The sequence below is a fragment of the Macrotis lagotis genome, chromosome 1 (assembly GCF_037893015.1).
Source record: "Macrotis lagotis isolate mMagLag1 chromosome 1, bilby.v1.9.chrom.fasta, whole genome shotgun sequence".
Lineage (NCBI taxonomy): Eukaryota > Metazoa > Chordata > Mammalia > Peramelemorphia > Peramelidae > Macrotis > Macrotis lagotis.
In genome coordinates, this window is record NC_133658.1 from 657,546,934 (window position 1) to 657,568,697 (window position 21,764).

Consider the following 21,764-nt stretch of genomic DNA (forward strand, 5'->3'; position numbering starts at 1 on the left):
GAGTAAAGTGTCCATCTGGGGGAAAATTCAACAACAAAAATCCAAAATACAACCTGTGCTTTTAAAAATAAAGTACAATAATATATTTTTAAATGGATGACTTGTTATAGTGTCAATTGTCTGGGCTCTACTATTATCTCTGCTGATGATTTACTTTTAATCTTGATCAATCATATGCATTTCTTCAGTTATCTCATCTATTAAATGAAGAGGTAGATCTTGATTTAGTCTATAATACCTACCTGCTCTAAAAAACAAACAAAAAATCTCAATGAAAATAGCTATATCTTTAAAAAGTCATGGATGAATGATTCATTCATATTTTGATTCATATTTTGATCCTCTCCTGAGAGGATCTAGTCAAAACACTGGAGAAATTCCTCTGGTTCATTTAGTTTTCTGCACTGTATATAGTATGATGGTATCAAACTCAAATAGAAACAGTGGCCACTAAACCATACTTAAGGACTTCCATAAAGACTTAATTTTAAGACGTAATCTTATCTATGTTTTATTTATTTTGTTGAAAAATTCCCTATTTGAATTTGGTGAGCTGTTTATTTGAAACATCTGATATAGTGGATAGAATGCTGATCTGGTTGTTCAGAAAGACCCCCAAGTTTGAATTCTGCCTCAGATACTTCTTAGCTTTGTAAAACTAGGTAAGCCACTTGACCACTGTGTTTCAATTTTTTCAGCTGTAAAACTTTAGCAATAGCATTTAGCTTTCAGGGTTGTTCTGATCAAATTATATAGGCTTAGTAAAGTGCCATATAAACATTATTGTTATTGTCATTGTTATTATTAATTATAGTGCTGAGATCAATCACTGCTGTCTCTGAACTGATAATAATATATCAAAGAGAAAATGTCCCAGATTCTCTATTACCTATAAACATTGCAAGGTCTTCCTCCAGTCAAGGGAAGTAGGCAGATATATAGGCCAAGTCAAAGAAACTTACCTGTGAAGGGTTTAGGAAAAATGTTGTCTTCTAAGGTTGACACTTGTTTACATTTCTTGAATCCGATTTTACACTGGTCCTAAAAGATATAACCAAATTTATTAGCCAATCTAATCAGACTTCTTGCCTTTGTCACTCACAGTTTATCCAATTGCTTTCAAATACTCTTCATGCTTAGTCTGAAGACTAATTGATCTGAATCAAATGAGATTATTCTCAACTCATTAAGATATCAGGTCATAGCATCTTATCAATTAACTTTAAGTGGAGTGGGATTATAGATTTCTTATTCAACTACCCCTACAAATACATTTTAATGCCTGACTAAAGAATTTTTGTTTTACTTGGCAAACATTGGAAATATACTAAGGGTTTTGAACTGGTTTTGACCAGCATAAAATATTTAGGAAAATAAATGAAGAATTATATCTGAAAGATTCTGGAGGTAAAAAGACCAATTAGTGTTCTAATGAAACAATTTAGAAAAGAGTTGACAAGTTTCAACTCTTTTCGTATATTGTAGACTTAAATAAAGATATTAAGAATCTGTACATGAAGAAAGAAGTTAAGAGGAATCCAGTACAGAGACTATGCAAAAGATAAGGAAAATTATTTGGTATAATGGTCCTTTTCTTTGACCTATCCTGTTCTGATTACTATCTCCCAGGTTCCTGATTTCTATTACCCAGTATTTTTCTGCTTGACTTCTTTTTCCTGGCACCCTGTTTATCTATGGATCAGTTCCAAACTTTAATTGTTCAGATTCTCCTTGCCTAAATCTGAGTCAATTGCTTATACAGAACAAGAAATAGACATATCCTGGTACCTACTTCTAGCTTTCTTGGGAATAATTTTAAATTGCTTTACATAGTGGCTAGACTGGCACATAGTTCTACCAACAGTGTATTACTGTACTTGCTTGTCCATAGTTCTTCCAACATTTGTCATTTTCCATTTGTGTCAATTTTACAAATCTGATGGGCATGAAGTAGAACTTCAGAGTGGTTTTAATTTGTATGTCTCTATTCATTAATTTGAACATTTTATATCATTTTTGGTAACTTAGATTTCTCCCTCTGAAAACTGACTAATCATGTCTCTTGGCCATTTAATAATTGATGAATGTGTTATTGTTATGAATTTAAATTAATGCCCATATGTATCTTAGAAATGAGGTCTTTATCACAGAAAATTGCTTTAAATATGTTTCTCCTACTTAACTTTTCTTCTCATCACATCATTTGACCTATAAAGACATGCTAGTTAAGGGATCTAGTCATTTCTTCCTTGTACTGTTGTCTTCTTACAAAGTAAATTATTTTCTTTTAATTCTCTACCTCCTTCTCTTCTTCCTCTTTCCCATAACTCTACTACTATATCTCTATCCTCTTCTGTTTCTCTCTCCATATTTATATCACTGTTTTTTCTCACTAGTTAGATATCTTCTCCTCTCTTCCATTTTCTTTTTCTCCTTATATCTTTCTTCTCCATCAATTCTTCTATTTCCAATCTCATTTTCTCCCACTCTTTTATTTCTACTTTTCTCTGCTGGTCATAGTATGAAATTTGTTATATTTTTCTTTATGCCATTTTATGTTAAAGTTTTATATTCCTCTTTAATTTTAAAATCAGGTGAATTAAAGGACAATATTCTTGATCTTTGACTCCTTTATCTACTGGTTTATAATGATGTGAAACTGAATCTGTGTTCTTAAAGAGTATACTAATACATTATAAGCACTGGTATATGCTGCTAAACTAGAAAGGCCTTGGAAAGATGTCACAGTGATAGATTACAGTTCAGGATCAGACTGGCTAGATTTAGAAAAGCCCATCACCAGAAGGTTGGCCATAAGTGATGAATTGTTTATCCATAGGAAATCTTGAAACTATTTGACCGAGTGGGCTCTGTTTTAGGTCTACTTTGGAAACAGCAACATTTACATCAATGGAATCACAATTTTTTTTCAAATAGCAGTGGTAGTATAAATCATTTGGGGTATAGTTTCAAATTGCTTTTCAGAATGAGTAGTCCAGCTCATAACTCCACCAACAATGGATTAACATCCCTGTTTTTCCCATACCCCCTCAGATATTTGCCATTTTCCCATTTGTCAACTTTTGTAATCTAATAAATGTAAAGGAGAGCCTCAGAGTAGTTTTAATTTGTATGTGCTTAATTATTAGTGATTTAGAGAATTTTAATATAATTAGTGATTGGATTTCTTCCTCTGAAAATTATTCATAGGGGGGATGGCTCTCATAAATTTGCTCTTTATATATCTTAAATAATATCCTTTATTAAATATTTGCTCCTTATTCTACTTTTCTTCTAATTTTTGTTTTGTAATTGCATTAGTTTTGTTTCTGGAAAAGCTTTTCAATTTTATATCATTAGAATTGCTATTTTTAAGCTCTATAAATTTATCTGTATTTTATTTTACCATTGAGTCTTCTTCTATCCATTGAAATAACAAGTACTTTCTTTCATGTTTCTTTAATTTGATTACGAGATAGTACTGTGTTTCTGGGAGGGGGGAATTATGTACATTATATACATCAACATTACCATCTGATGACATCAAGGCAAAAATGGATAGAAATATATTGATATTTTGGGAAATATAGTATAGTTATCCCTTTCACATTGTGGAGATTAGAGGTGTAGTCTGGAAAATCAACATAAAAGTTTTTGTCCTTTCTTTGATATCAGAAAAGATTAAATTTTTCAATGTACTTCTACAGTGCCCTATTGTAAAATTTAGGTTGATATTATACCATATTCTAAATATATTTTATGTACTTCTGAGTTACTAAACTCTTTCTGTGTCATTGCATGTTGTCTGAAGTTTCTGCAAAATTTCTCCAAGTTTCCTATTTCATTTCTTTTGCCACTCCACAATATAGTGAATCATGATGGAGAAAGTTATGGCGTGGAGAGAATAACTGTAAAGGATTATGAGAGAAGGAAGCAAAGCTTTCATTCTTTGCAGATGATATGATGGTGTACTTAGGGAACCTGAGAAAATCATCTAAAAAATCTCCTTGAAACAATTAACAAATTCAACAAAGTAGTAGGATATAAATAAAGCCACATATAAATCATCAGCATTTCTGTATATGAACTACAAAGTACAAGAGCAAGAGATAGAAAGAGAAATTTCATTTAAAGTAACTGAAGACAACATTAAATACTTGGGAATCTACCTCTCAAGACAAACCTGGAAACTGTATGAACACAATTATACAATTATACAGAAGTCAGTTCTAAATAATTGGAAAAATGTCAATTGCTCATGGTTAGGTCAAGCTAATATAACAAAAATGACAATTCTACCCAAATTAAATTACTGATTTAGTGCCATACCAAGCTACCAAATAATTATTTTACTGAGCTAGAAAAAAATAGTCACAAAATTCATCTGGAGCAACAAAAGGTCAAGAAAAGCAAAAAAAAACCCGATAAAAATTGTGAATTCTAAAACTAGCAGCAGTCATCAAAATTGCCTGTTACTTGTTAAGAATAGAGTAATGGATCAGTGGATTAGGATATGTTCAAAAGAAATAGTTAATGACTACAGCAATTTACTGTTTGACAAACCCAATGACATCAGCCTCTAACTCACTATTTGACAAAAATCATGGGGAAAACTAGAAAATAGTATGGCAGAAATTAGGAATAGATCCCCCCTCCATCTCATACTCTTTACCAAAAGAAGGTCCAAATGGGTACAGGATTTAGACATAAAGGGCAACACCTTAGAGAAACTAATGGACCAAGCTCTTTTTGTAGTGGCAAAGAATTGGAAATTGAGGGGATGCCCATCAATTGGGGAATAGTTAAACAAGTTATAGTACGTGAATACAATGGATTATTATTGTTCTATTGGAAACTATAAATGGTTGGATGCTGGAGAAGCATGGAATGAGTTATAGGATTTGATGCTGAGTGAAGGGAGTAGCATTAAGAGAACAATGTACAAATCAACAACAACACTGTCAGTTGATTAACCTTGATGGATGCAGCTCCTCTCAGCAGTTCACAGAGCTAGGACAATCCTATTAAACTGGCTATGGACAATGCTATCTCCATCCAGAGGAAGAAAAACAAAAGAAAACACAAAACAATCTTTCAGAATCTGAGGAACACTACATTTGCTTTTTGGAAAAAAAACCTCTTATGGATTTCTTTTCCTTAATCCTAATTCCTGATACCAGAAATGACTAATCTGTAAACATGCTTAACACAAAAGTGTATGTACAATATTAACCTTGACTGTTCATTGCTGAGGGGAAGGGTGAGGGAAGGGTTGGTGGAAGGAAATTTTGTAATTTAGAAATATACATAGGCATATGGATTAATGTTAAAAAACTCTCATAACATGTATTTAGAAGAGTAAAATATCAGTAAAGAAAAAATAAAATAAAACAAAAAACAAACAAGAAAGGATTATGAGAGAGATAGAGGCAGAGAGAGACAGCCAGAGAGAGAGAGAGAGAGAGAGAGAGAGAGAGAGACAGACAGACAGGCAGACAGACAGACAGACAGACAGATAGACAAACAGACAGACAGTTGGGGGAGGGGATTACAGATTTACACAGAAGAATTATGCCTATCTGGCATGATTATTTTCTTCAAGAAAAGAATCAAGAATAGTCATGTAGCTAATATGGAGTTCATTTGGGGTTTATGAAGATGTTTTCATCATATATCATGTATTTTGTCAATTTTACCTTAAATTTTTAAATTTATTTTGTCTTTCTTCTAATAAGCCATGGAACTAACATAAATAAAATGATTTCTAGATAAGTAGTAAATTATTTCTTGTCTGTTAAAATATAATCTATGGGGCGGGTGGCTAGATGGTACGGTGGATAGAGCACCGGCCCTGAAGTCAGGAGACCCTGAGTTCAAATCCAGCCTCAAATTTATGTTGTTGGGATAAAAGTTCCTCCCCCTCCACCCCAGATTCACAACTCTCTGTGTTATTGCTTACTTGAAGTTTGATTGACAGTAATACTACCTTAGTAGCTGAGCATCAGGCAGAGTTGTATCAAAAAGATTAGGTTGTTTCTACCTATGCTTATTTTTTTCCCCTCAGTTACAGCAATAGCCACATTTTAACTTTAATCACATTTTGAAGAAATCTTGTTTCTGGAAAATTTTCACCTATTTTCTTGTCTTGAGCCTTGCTCTTTTTAATGCCTACAATCACATGTCCCAACAGCCTGACACAAGCAAATTCTGGTACTTTCCAGAAAAACTTTGTATTTATCTTTCTTCCTTCCTTCCTTCCTTCCTTCCTTCCTTCCTTCCTTCCTTCCTTCCTTCCTTCCTTTCTTCCTTCCTTTCTTTCTTTCTTTCTTTCTTTCTTTCTTTCTTTCTTTCTTTCTTTCTTTCTTTCTTTCTTTCTTTCTCTCTTTCTCTCTTTCTCTCTTTCTCTCTTTCTCTCTTTCTCTCTTTCTCTCTTTCCTTCTGTCTGTCTTTCTGTCTTACTATCTCTTTCTGTCTTTCTGCTTTTCTGAGGTCAGATTGGAACTTAGATCCTCTTGACTCCAGGGCTGGTTCTCTATCCACTGTGCCATCTAGATACTCCATGAGTCCTATTTTTCTATTGTCAGGACAGACTATTGCTATTTCAAGAAAAAATAGATGCTCAAAAAAAATTAAAGTATGTTTGCTATAACATTGTGAAAAGCTTAAAGCATGAAAATATATTCTGTTGATCTAATTGATCTTCTCTAAGGTTCTTATATAAGCCAACATAACATATTTCAGAAAGCATTTCATTATCTTTGGAGACACAATAATACTAGGGTAATATATCATAGCTTTCTAATAAATCTTAAATTTGCCAGACCAGCAGACTATCAATAAAGGTGCCTTCTAACAAATGATTAGTGGTATTATATAAAAATCTCCTTCACATGTATTTTGTAGTTTAATACTATCAGACATGATACCTACTGTAAATGACATTCCTATTGAACATAATAACGAGCTACCTAGTTCACATCATGTATAGATTTTGAAGGTTCATTGCACAAATGCTTTGTTGTCGCAATATCAGACACCCTGAATGGGAACATGATTAGCTTGGATTTTTCAGGTTCCACTTATGTTTTATAGCATAAGCCAAAGGGTGAATTACTATATACTTGGGGATTTGAAAAATATTTTTCAAAACTTGGAATTTTTTTCTATTTTAAGTGGCTGTTCCAGCAATTAATAAATAATATAAAACATAAAGTGAGAAATCCTCTATATTTTATAGCACATTAAAGTTGAACAAGTTCTACTTTATGCATTTAAAAATCACAATAATAATTAATGGACTGATTAACAAATGCTAAAAAAAAAAGTAGCATCAGTCATTCCTTAATCAAGAAGGCAGCATGATACAGTGAAAAAGAAACCATATCTCAAAGTTAGGGCCTTTATTCAAATCTTAGATGTGCTATGGTCTATTTACTTGACCTTGAGTAAATCAATTCTTTGTTTCCTTGTCTCTAAAATGAGGAGGTTAAATTAAATGACTTCTATATACTCTTTCCAGTGTCTAATAAATAATCCTAACAGATAAACATAAACAATCAACTTGGTAATGCCAGGAGATTCTAAAGAGAGTTTAACTATTATCCATGTGGGAAATCTCAAATTAGAATATATTACTTTCCAGATAATTCTCATTTATTTTCTGTTTCTGTCTCTGTCTTTCACATCTATCCATGATTTTTGCCCCCCTTTCTGAACATTTTTTATGGAAACAGTAAGGAAAGGAAAGTGAATAAGAATGACATATAACCCTTATTTGTATTGTCATAAGCATGTGACTGTCACATAACTTTTTTTTTTCACATATCTAATCAAACACAAATGTGGGTTTGAAGACCTTGGACTTTTAAAGGCTGTGATAGTTAAAGATGGATATGATATATTCTATCTGCCTCAATAGACCTCTGTGATGGATTCAGGGACACATAATACCAAGTTACCTAAGAGCTTATCCCTAAATGATTAGCAAATATGAATTTAATATTATGTGTATATATATATATATATATATGTGTGTGTGTCTACATGTGCATATATGTATAGATATTTCCTTTGCCTTTATTTTTGCTTTGTCTAGACCAGATATTGAAATCATCTGAGATACAGAGATTATGATTGTTATCTGTAGAGGTAGTGTTCACATTTAGTAAATCACTGATCTTTTGAAATATTAAAGTAAATATAAGTGAATTTATCATTTCTAGAAAGTTTGTCTTCATACTGAAATGATAGTAGATGGTCAGATGAAGACAATATAACTGATTTCAAAGGATTAGTATTAGAACTCAGCATAGAGAAAAGATAAGTCTTAAAGGAGACTAAAACATCAAAGTGCCATTTTTAATGGGTCTTTTTAATTTACTGTTATGCTATTAACTTGCTTTAAGTCCTTAAATAACTATAACTTTCTTTTTCATTTAAAAATATTTTTAAAATGTTGATTGTACATGAAAATGTAAATCTAATCTACTATGAATAAATAATTCCTTTCAAATATATAACAAAATTATCATGGAAATTTATTTTTCCTTCTGTCCCCTGCCTTAAAGATGACCACCATTAGATGTCTGTGTGTGTGTGTGTGTGTGTGTGTGTAACAATTAATTCTTTGGATACAGCTAGCATCTTTCTTTATATGTCCTTTTGTAGTTTATTTGGGTATTTATAATAGACAAAATAAGTTTCAAATGAATCTGATTCAATCTAATAAACAATTATTGAGTGCCTGTTCTTGATAGGTACCAATCTAAGCACTGGGGACTCCCCCCCCCCCCCACACACAAAGACATAATTTTGTCATCATGCAAATAGCAGTCTAATGAAAAGAGCCATCACACATAATAAGGCAGAATAGATGAGGGTTTATCAGCTTGTATCCAGTACTGTAGCATGACATTCTGCAGCATTGAAACCAGGAAGAATAGAAGAGACAAAGTTAACTGAACTGACAGTTCTGTTTCTGCTCTCTATAAAAGAAGGCAGGTAGCTAGCTGTATGACATAGTGGATAGAGCACTGGGCCTGGAGACAGGAGGACCTGAGTTCATTAACTTTAGACATTAGTTGTGGGAGTCTGGGCAAGTTCCTTAACTCTGCCTCACTTTCCTCACTTATTAAATGAGCTGGCGAAGGAAATGGTAAACTACTCCTGAGTTTTTGCCAAGAAAACCCCAAATAGTGTCTTGAAGATTTGGAAAGACTGAAAAACAACAATAAAACAAAGCACTGGAAGGGGTTTGATACTCTCTACCCTCCACTCTTCAAATCATTGTGGACAGGAGATTGAAGGAGTTCGTATAAATCTAGGCTTGAATTAGCAAGATGATGATGAAATTAGAAGTGAAGAGCTTAGCCTAGGAAAGGCATCTTGGTCCATAGAGATAAAACCAGGCAAAGAGCAGATGCAAAGTAGAGAGGGACAATCTCTTTAAACTAGACCTTTCTTTTAAAACTCCTGAAATCAAATCAGAGATAAAATTTAAAAAATCCATGAGAAGTGATGGCAAAAATCTGATTAAATTCAACAATCATTTATTAAGTAGTTATATACCAGGCAGTGTTTGGTGGCTAAGAAAAAAAGACAAAAAAAATGAGACTGACCCTGCCTTTAAAGAGTTTTCATTTGAGTGGGTTGGAAATACATGACTAAAAAACAGAATACAAAATAGATGAAATTAATTTTCTAGAGGAAAAACACTGGTCCAGGTAGAAACACAATATAAAAATAGAAGTTTCTAGAGGGTACTAAGAAAGAAAGATAGGGTAACGTATGATTAGGTAGATGAGAATAGGGTGGACAAATATGTTTATGAAGGAGAGAATGGTGACCAAGAAAGTGATTTTATTTTGTATCTAAAGAGCTTATGATACAAAAATATAGTGATTCTTCTATAATACAATAGTTCGTCAAATTTTTCAGAGAAGCAACAACAAAGTTTAATGGTGATTTAATTATCAATACAAGTTAAGAAGCGATTGGGAAATTCACTGGACATTGCAGACAAGACTTCAGTCCTCCCTGATGGTCAAATCAGTGATTCATAGTATCCCAGGAATTGACAGAACACTGAACTACTTAAAATGCTCCTTTACTTTTCTCTTATTGATATTCCAGGCTGTAGAGCTTAACATTTCCTAAAGTTAAGACAATCAATTGCTTGTTTCTTCTGTTTAGAACTATGTACACATTTACCTCAACTAATAACCTTTGTGTGGAAATGAAAGATTAAACATTCATTTAATTTAGCTTAGTTTCAGTTTGTTTTCAATTAACAATAGAAAATCCTTTCAAGCACAAAAGGTTATTTTATATTTGCTTTGCTTCATTTATCAAACCAAATAAAGCTTTCAGGTTTATGGTCATTAATGCTGTTGAAAAGAATTGTATTAAATAAATGGTTGCAATGAGAAATAAAACAATAAATAAGAAGTAAAACATTAAATTAATTTACATGATATATTTGCCCTCCTTTTATAATCTAAATTTAGCAAAATGAATGTATTAGATAAAAAATCATAGAGAATTAATTTTTAATTGGCTTCATGTAATTGTTATATGGTTTTGCTGTTTTCTGTGTCTTTCTCTCAGACAGTCCTATAGTGATCTGCAGACTTACAAAGACCTTTTTTGGGTCCAAATCAAAGGTACATCTTTAAACGACAAATTTATCTACCTAATGCAGAAGTTTTAAAGCTTTTATAAAATGTTTCTGTTTATAAAGTTACCTAGGATATCAAGAGGTTAAGTCTAGTAATACCAACAGTTAGAGTCAGGACTAGAAACCTAGGTATTCTTAATTCCAAGACTGGCATTTTATCCATCATATCAAAATATTTATATTTTAATCCTGTTCCTATCTCTCTATTGCTATTTTACTTGTATTTCAGTGTAGAGATATTCTAACAGTAGGCAGAAAGCATAAATTTACTTTAGGAATAATTTTATTTCTCTCTTTTGAATACAGGGTAGATGTAATCACAACTCCAATGTCCCTTGCATTTGTTTGATAATGAAGAAAAGGAAGAAGCAAATGCAAGTTTGCAGATCATTGATAATAGCCCTGAATTTGTAATCAAGATATTGTGACTTGAATGTTAACTCTGCCACTTATCATCTATGTATCCTTGAGCAAGTCATATCACCTGGAGGTAGTCACCAACCACAACTTGAGTCCTCAAGCATTGTATTTTGATATAACATCATATTTATAGAGTTTTTCAAAGGTTTTTTTTCTTTACAACCCAACCATTCCAGAAAATAATTTTAAATTATGTCCAAAGGGCAATAAAACTTTGCCTCTCTCTTAGATACACTGCCCCTCACTTTTTCCAGTGATCTAGTCTATAGAATTTTCTTAAGTATCTTGGTCACAGTTCTATAGAAATAAAACGTCCAAGATTTGTATTCCTATGGTACCAGAATTTACTATTCCTGAATGAATCCAAAAGAGAATTTTTTTTATAAGTTTTTGCAAGGCAATGGGGTTAAGTGGCTTGCCCAAGGCCATATGGCTAGGTAATTATTAAGTGTCTGAGACCAGATTTGAACCCAGGTACTCCTGACTCCAGGGCTGGTGCTTTATCCACTGCACCACCTAGCCGCCCCCAAAAGAGAATTTTAAGTGCAGAATGTATGACCTGCACAGCAAAAGAAATGGGCAGAATCAGAAACTTGCAGTTTGCAATGGTAAATCTTGCCAAAGAAACAAAAGTGAGAATAAAAGACTGGGGACAGAAATACACATAAATGAAAAATAAAGTGTAAGAAAAGAAAAATAAAAACATTAAAAGAAAAAATTCTCAATATTGAAGCAAAATATAGTGATCTCAAAGACACAAAGCCTAAAGAAAACCTAAGGATCAAAGATCTCCAAGAAGAACACAAAGGGGGCAGCTAGGTAGTACAACGGATAGAGCACCGGCCCTGGAGTCAGGAGGACCTGAGTTCAAATCCAACTTCAGACACTTAATAATTGCCTAGTTGTGTGACCTTGGGCAAATAACTTAACCCCATTGCCTTGCAAAAGAAAACAAAAAAGAAACTATTATGTGAATTTCAAGAAGACATACACCATAATGCAATAGTGATAAAATAATCAATATCAGCCTCTCAGTTATAAGTCTAAAAGTAAAAAAGGTAACTGAACAAATATCTGTACAAACTAGGGTTTAAGTAAAGACTTATGGAATCTTTTAAATGGAAGAGGATTACAATATAAATATTTTGCTGTACAACATGGAATTTTAACAATAACTATATATTAGAGCAGAGATATTGAAAATGTAAAAAAATCTGAAAAAATTAAAAATCCTCTATTGATCACAATAGAATAAAAATAAAAATTCTTTCAGGGTTCACAAGCAATGGATATAAGTCAAAACAGGCTTAACAATAAAATCTTAAATAATGGTGAACCAAAGAACAAATTATAAAAACAATTTATAATTATAATGATAAAAAATATCAATAGAACAGACTAGATAAGAGTGATTCAAAAACAACACAGAATTCATTAACTCAATGTTTGATAAAATATAGAATAAAAGTTATGTAGGATAGATTTCATTTGAGAATACTTGGGGGAAAATTAGAAAGAACTGTAACAGAAATTACACATAGATCAAAACCTTATATAATTCCTTCTCTCAGAGAACTTATCTACTCTCATCACTTGAACTATACTATTCTGATGATTCTCAGATCTTCTTTACCAACCCTGACCACAGTCTGTAAATGAATTATATTTCTGGCTGTCTTTTGAAATTCCCTCACAAATGTTCTCCTTGATGGGGAACTCAATATTTTAAAAATTAAACTCTTAAGTCTGACTCCAAAATTAGCTTCTCCTTTTAACTTTTTAATTTTGATATTAGTACTATAATTCTTGCAGTTATTTGGGCTTGAAAATATAGATCACTGTGCTCTTTGGAATACTGAGTTCTATTATTTTAATGAAATTATAATATTTTCCTGTCACCTGAGACATTATAAAACATATCCCTCATAATAGGTAAATGAAAATAATATTCTCATTTTGCAGAAGATGATTACTGGCATGGGTTATTCCCGATAAAACACATAACAAATTTACTGCAAATTTTGTGACACACCAATGTTCTTCCCACCACATCATATTTCCTCTATGTATGACATTTTCCTATCTAGATTATAAATACTTAGAGATCAGCATTAGATAATTGTCTTGATTATATAATCATCACATATATATGTGTGTGAGATTGACCCAAGATTACACTGACAGTATGAGAAGCAGAATTTGAATCCATATCCTCATACTGCAAAACTAGAGCATGTTATCCTCCTTTAAAATTGGACTCAAATATATCTTTTTTTTTTTTAGGTTTTTGCAAGGCAAATGGGGTTAAGTGGCTTGCACAAGGCCACACAGCTAGGTAATTATTAAGTATCTGAGACCAGATTTGAGCCCAGGTACTCCTGACTCCAGGGCCAGTGCTTTATCCACTGCGCCACCTAGCCGCCCCTCAAATATATATGCAAATGATAAATCAAGTGAGTGAGTAATGTAACAACAAGGAAAATTTTTTTCAATGATACCGATTATCAATGTCAGATGAATGCTGAATCAGAAATATAGTCAAATAAAGGAATTTACTATGGCTTACAGACAACATGATTTTTAAATACATCAAGTATCCCAAATATACCAATGCCTCCTAGATGAGATCTATAATTGGTCAAACGAGTTTGCTCTCACTATACCAACATGGAAAGATCTGGGCCCAGAACTAAATAAAAGGAAGAATGGGGTGGGTTTTTCTTTTTATCAATCCAAGTTTCATTCTGAGATAAAGGCCCATTTGTTTTACAGGAATCTTTTTCTGGTTATTTTATCTATTTGTGAGTGAGGTAACCTCATAGTTTCTGAAGGACAAGGTATGGAAGCATAGAGGGTATGGTTAGACAGCAAAATTTTGCCAATGATGAACTACTCAGAAAAAAAGATATAAAATTGTCTTCATGGATAAATATGACCAAAATTATAGTAGGTTGGTCACATAGCAAGATTAATTTATAAACAGTGAGAAGCCTGTGTATTGCATTGATAGGCAGGAATTGCTAAGAAGGGCATGAACCAGAATTGCATATGGTCAGAAGTCAAGAATAGTTCACTGTCTATTTCATTTGAGATAGTAGCCAAAGGAAGTCACTGGATCCATAAAAGTAGAACTTTATTGAAATATCTGTCAGACTTAGACTTTGCAATCAAAGTTTTGTAAGACTTTTATCAGTGTGCACTTATCATAATTAAAAGTTCCTTTCTGGGATTAACTTTTTCTTTCTATTTTCTTCAGTGTCATAGATTTATTTTAAGTTCAAGAATTTCCTAATATAATTTTTCTTAGTTTTTCATCATATACAGTTCAATTTTAATCCATTTATTTAATGTGAAGGAGGTTACTATTGTGTATTCACTCATCTATGAAATATAATTATTCTGCCTATATACTCTTTCAATAGCAAAATTGTTATGATAAACTACAGCATAATCTTGTACCAAAGGAAAGAATAAAAATCAGGTGAAACATTTGCATAGAAACATCTTTAGGTTAACTTTTGATGTCTCAAACAATGAATACATAAGTCATATGTATTTATTTTCTTCCGTAACTGATTTATTCAGAGATCTGTATTTTGAAATACCATCTGACATTACCTGCTGAAAGTAATTATTTCCTGATAAAAATATGTTATTCAGTTTTGTCACTTGCTGTTTTATAAAACAGGAAACTTAGTAATGACATACTAAAATGCAGCACTGTGAAATGTATTCATGGTACAGTTTTGGAATCGTCTTTTGGGATATTTTTTCTGGAAAATGGAGTGTACTGGTCCATTTTGATTCATTGCTTTTTTTTTTCCATGACAGTAATGTTTCAGTTAGATGTTCTCATACTTTACAAGTAATTTTCCTTAAAGACAAAAAAGATTTTTAGTCTACAAAATGGTGTGATGAAATGAACTAAATTAATATCTTGGCTTTTAGTTTTTATGTGATATTCTAGGGTATGATCAGATATTTGGCTATTGAAAAAAATGACAAATGTTTCCAATAAATCATAGCTTTTACTAAAGATTTTAAGGATCCCTGAGTTCCAAAAAAATCAGCAACAATAAAATAACATAAAAAGATGAAAGTTAAAAAGAAATCAGGGATGGGGTTTTTATAACCTATTTGATAGGCATTGCCATACTATAAAATTGGGAAATTATTTATGAGAAATAAGAGGAAATCCTAATTGGTCTTTAAAAGTAATAAATTTAGAATGTAGAAATGCCTGTCTTCTTTTATCAGTACAATAAAATTATATCCCACTGTGTAGTCTTAAGCACTACCTAAAATTTTTGACTCATCATCTATTCATAAACATCTATTCATAAACCTACTTTGGAACATGCTGTTTCATAAAACTTTATTTTGTCAGGTGTTCTTATGGAATATATGAGTGACCATTAGATGAGGAATACTCAACAGTATTTGTTATTACAACTTTAAGGTTTATAAAGTAATTTGCAAGTAGTATCTCATAACAACCCTGCAGTTACCTCAATTTTATAGAAGAGGAAACAAGGATTCAGATTCACCAGGGAAAACCTAAATATTGGAGTCTTGTAGTCTTTATTTGATGTCTCCTAAACTAGATTAAACCTGAATATTCCTACAGACATTTTCCTTATCATTCCCAACTAGATGTAAGGTACTCTATAAATGTATATTTCAATAATTATTGAGCATTGTCAATATTTTATGTAGCTTTAACTTTGAAAATCAATTCCTAAGTATTCCTTTTTATTCTTGTGCCATTCTTATTGGTCTTTTTAAGATACATAAAATAAAAGTATTAAAACCATTCCCAAATGATTATCTAGAATGAATTATTTTCTTGAATTTTTCCCAATTAAGAAGTAATCATTCTGAGTGTGATGAAATTTCGAAAAAAAATTTTTTCTAGACTGTTTAAAGGTTAAATTCTTTATAAAACTAAATAATGTACAAACAACTGAAAGTTTAACTATGAGGATAATTTTTAAAATAGTAGGAAGTATTAGTGATTTATCATGTCAATCAAAATTATGTTATTGCAATAAAACTTGAGGACCTGAAAGATTTTCCCAATGTAGTTCCTAATCAGAATCATGAAAGATCGTTTCAGGAGCTTAACAAATATTAGAAATGAGTTAACAATACTAGAAAATAGTGTTTCCTTAAATCATTCTGTATGTAAACACAGACAAAATACTCATAGAAACACTGCATATCTCCTTTGCTCATTATAACCCCTCCATCTATTATACTTTGAGCAGATAAGCTATTTCCCCACAAGAATGTAAATTTCTTAAGGGAGAAGATAGATTATTTTAAAGAGCTATGTATTTTTAGTATTAAAGACAGTGCCTTGCACATGTTAGTTTTTAGTTAATGGTTAATTTTGTTTTGTATAAGATTTAACTGGTGTTTGGGATATGGCAGTGGAATAGGCATGGAAAGATTAGAAATAACACTGTATGAGGGCAGATTTATTCCCATGAGTCTTTAATACACTTCTAGTTCAAGGAGATATCCTTCAAGGAGTTATTAAGGAACTTCCTTTATCTATTGTTTCCTAAAAGCAATCCCTGTTTAGTGGTTGCCATTCCCCTCATTGCCCCAATTACTATGATAGTATTACCTCTTATCTTGGTAGCTCTGTTTGACTTCCCCTGCCCCCATCATTCCTGTTCACTCTTTCTCCCCTTCCACTGTGCCATTTATAATTACTTCTTCATAACAAAATATCCTTATGTTCTAATAACTTTTTCATGTTTTTTCCACTTAGTTCCATTAATTTTGAAATTTTTCAACCCATGGACACCTCACATCTCTATTTGCTCATTTTTAGGCTTGCTGCATTTTATTTTACACTCAGTCCCCTCACCTCCTTTTACCAAAAAAAATTCATACATGCTCTACAAGTAGAAATGATGAACTCCTTGTTCCTAATGGCTACTTTCAAATTCTTTTCTTGCCATCATCACTCAATCTCTGCTTTGAGGTTTGTTCCACAAAACTTCACACAATGTATCACACAATCCTAAACTCCTATAGTGGCTTGTACCTAGTACATGCTTAATCAATACTTGTTGGCTGACTGCTAGAAGACTTCATGTAACCGTCTTAACTTTCTTTATGATTCAGATTTAGAATATTCTTGTATTCCTTGCTTGATAGCTCATGAATATCCTAGACTCCAAAATCATTTCAAGACATTGTACCAAAGTAAACTCTCAGAATGTGTAGTTCTGATCCAACATATTTCCCCAGAATATGAAAATCTTGAATCCTGCCATGCAAATTTATCTAAGCATGTATAGAAGCTAATCTAAGATGACATGGGGACACTGTCTTTTACCTACTAGATAGAATTCCTGCCTTAGTCAATAACAAGTCTCTTCTCTTTGAGATGTTTAACATATAAGTTTATAGTTTTATTTATGATGATCTTTTTGTCCCTGAATGCCTTAAATAGAGATAGTTGTTTAATAATTATTTGTTGATTAACTTGCTTAAATTGGGATATGAGAATTTGTAATAGAAAATGAAATGTGAAGGTGGAAAAGAAAGACACCAAACACCAGTTTTATCATATGTATTACTTAAATGCCACAAGGAATGTTTTTCAAACTGCTGAATACAAGAAACGCTAAATTCAGGGGTGGTTGGGTTTTCCAGACAGCTTACACAAGACCATTTATTTTAAACATTTATGTAATGACATTCTGTGGGAAAATGTATTGCTGATTTCAAGGACTTGAGAAATGTGTCCCCAACATTAAGCATTCTAACAAAAGAACACAATGCTACTGTAGAAGAAGCATGTTACTCCAATACTTCTGTCCATCACAACTGAACTAAATGCTTGAGATTCTTAGTAAACCTGAGTGGTATTCATTTTCTTCTCTAGATTTCTAGGAGGGAACTTATTTTCACCTTGGGCAAATGATTTCCTTTCATACCTCTGAGATTCATAAATTGTTCAGAAATTCAGAAGTCAGAAGAAAACTAATATAGTATTCTGATACAGCAGAATTTAATTTGACTTTCATTTCCAGAAATTTTTTGCAAATCCAACATTGCATTCCACTTATGAAAATGTCTGAAGTTCTATTTGTTAGAAAAATCAACAGGAGCTCTATCTCTTTTTATTTTAGTAGACTTTTATTTGTTATGGAATCTAGTGTGGAATTTTGTAATAGTATTTAATATTCTGAATGCTTTGAGTAATAAAAAATTCTCTATGACTTTTTCCCTCATAGTTCACCCCCATGAACATCTGTTTCTGAAATAGGAAATAAAAAAATAGTAATTATTCAAAGTTGCCGTTTAAAAAGCAAGACTTGCTTCTTTGTGTTTTATATAACCAAATGGAAACCATTTTAAAAAAGCAACAGACAGACCTTGTAAACTTAGCCATTGGAGGAACTTCTGGGTTGGAGCCAAAGTGGTGGAGAGAAACTGGGAAGCTCCTAGAGCTTTTTCCAGTTTCCCTCTGAAACAACTTTAAATAAAATCTCTCAACAGATTCTGAAGTGACAGAACCCACAAAAAGACAGAGTAAAACAATCTTTCGGCTCAAGATTACTTAGAAAGACTTCAGGAAAAGTCTGTCTCAGATCCTGAAAGGGAAAGGCAGTAGGAAGCTCTTAGTAATATTTCAGTAAATAAGAACCTTGGGTTCCAGCTCAGCAGACCTGTGGTACCTCAATCCAGAAGGGAGAATCCCCCAGGTCATTAGAGATGGCCTTGTACCTAGATCAGAGAGCACAATACAAGTCCTGGAATTCCAGTGCAAAAGGCAGTACTGGATCTGGCTACCCTAATACAGGAAGCAAACCACCAGCACCTAAGACCCCAGTGCTGAAAGTCAGTGACCAGTTTGATCCTATGCCTTCCATGTCCCGGGAGAGCTCCACTTTTAAAATGATCAATGAATTAGGAAATAAAATGGAGTTGATTTTATGAAAAAACTCCCAAAATAGATAAATCTGTGGTTAATTTGATTAACAAAAAGAAACAAGAAAACTTAATGACCAGTATCAAAATAAAAAAGGATGAATTTACCATCAACAAAGAGAAAATTAAAGGTATTTTACTCAACTATATGCCAGTAAGTATGACAATCCAAATGAAATGGATGAATATTTCAAAAGTTATAAAATTTTAAGATTAACAAAAGAGGAAATAAAATACTTGAATAAACCCATTTAAGAAAAAGAAATTGAGCAAGTCATTAATGAACTCCCTAAGAAAAATATCTTCAGGATTAGATGGATTCGCAAGTGAATTCTACCAAACATTTAAAGGACAATTAATTCCAATATTGTATAAACTACTTGGAAAAATAGGTAGAGTCCTACTAAATTTGTTTTATGACAAAATATGGTGCTGATACCTAAACCATGAAGAACCAAAAACAAAGAAAATTATAGACCAATTTCTGTAATGAATATTGATGTAAAAAATTTAAATAAGCTGTTCATAGATTACAACCAGTTATCAACTCGATAATATACTATGACCAACTGGGATTTATACTAGAAATGTAGGGCTAGTTCAATAGAAGAAAAACTATTAATTTTTAATATTGATATTTAATAAACTACCATATCAATAACAAAACTAATAGAAATCATTTTAATATATCAATAGATTATAAATAAGCTTTTCACAAAATATACAACCAATTCCTATTAAAAACCTTGGAGATCATGGGAATAAAAGGGAAAACCTGGAAAGACTTACATGAGCCAATGCTGAGTGGAGTGAGAACCAGGAGAACATAATACACTTTAATAGCAACATTAGACAATGATCGACTCTAATAGGCTTAACTCTTCCCAGCAATACAATGATCAAAGAAAATTATAAAAGACCGCTGATAGAAAATGCCATACATATCCAGAAAACTAATTATGGAATCTGAATGCGGATCAAAACAATTTTCACTTTTTTTTTGTTTTTCCTTCTTGTGATTTTTTCCCTTTTTGTGCCAATAATTTTCTTACAGTGTTGCTAAAACAGAATCATGTGTAACACAATTGTACATGTCTAACCTATATTAGATTCCTTTCTATCCTAGGGTCAGGGGAGGGAACGTTGGAGGGGAAAATACTTTCCAAAAATGAATGTTGAAAAATTATCTTTACATATAATTTGAAAAATTAATTAATTCAAATAAAATAAAATAAATATCAGTTCAAGGGTCCTTTAAGAAAAGAGATTTCTAAAAACCTTTGGAAACTAGAATTGCTTTCAAATGTTTCATTTTGCAATAATGGAGAAATGTGACTTGGGGGGTAATAGTATTTAATCTATTTATATCAATACTCTCCTTGTCCAATGTCTTATCCTGGTGTGAGGGAGTTTTGTTTTTTCCTACACTCCTTCTTTTAGAATTCTAGAATAGCCTAAACAAAATCTAGATCTACTGGGGTATTTTACCTCACCTATGTAGTTCTAGAGAAAAGTGATGAAGAATAGACTTTTATTGCATGAAGCATCTTTTTACCATTCTTTGTGGAAACATACAACTTTATAGAGGTGAGCAAGTAGCTTAAGATGCTGAGGATACAAAACTAAAAACAAATCAATCCTTCCTCTTTAGCAATTCATTCTACTGGATATTGAATATATGTATATGTATATGTACATATTGATATATGTATATGTGATATGATTAACATATGATATATATATGTGTATATATACATATATATCTATATATCTATATATATCTATATATATATATATATCTCTATATATATATATCTTTGTTTTCTTATTCCCTTCATGGTTGCAGGTACCATTACTGGTCAATGTGTCACTTGTGTATCCTCCTAGCTGCTCTTTTTTTCTTTTACTTATTTTGAATTAATTAATATACTCTGATTTTATCTCACCTGAGTCCAGTTAATTCAAGCTCTACAGTGGTGAGTCTTAATATGGAATTAGGAAGACCTGAGTTCAAACATGATCTCAAATATTCACTAGCTGTCTGATTCTGGGAATATCAATTAACTGCTATTTGCTTCAGTATGTTCATTTATAAAATGAGGTTAAAGGTAGCACCTACATTTTAGGGTTGAAATAAAAATTAAAAAAAGATAATACTTAGAGTTTGCAGAATGCCTCAAACATAGTAAATTCCATATAAATGGTAGCTGTAACTATAGTGTAAGAAGAGGGATGAGGACGGTATCTGCTTCATTTCTTCCTTGCTTTTCTGTATTATGGAGTAATTGCTTCAGATAAAATTAAGTGAGGCTCAGAGATGTTAAGTGATTTACTGCAAGTAATACAGACAGGAAGCTTTAGGAATGCAATTTGAAGACTTCTGTTACAGAGCCAAGATGGCAGCATGAAGCTAGCATGCTCCTGAAGCTTTTCCCAACAGAATAAAGACTCTACACAGACATTAAAGCTACAGATCCCACCAAAAAAAAAAGAACAAAATAAGTTCTCAACTGTTAAATCATGGAGGATTTTCAGTGAAGGTTTGTCTCTTTGTAGGGGCAAGGGGTATTAGAGTCCAGCTAGGTGGGAGAGTAGGAAAGTCAGCTGGAGGCTTCTAGTCACAGCAAAGCCAGGTCCTGCTCAGTTAGGCAGTTGCCCAGGCCCTCCCTCAACTAGATATCCCAAACCCAGACAAAGTCTGAATCCCAGAGACACT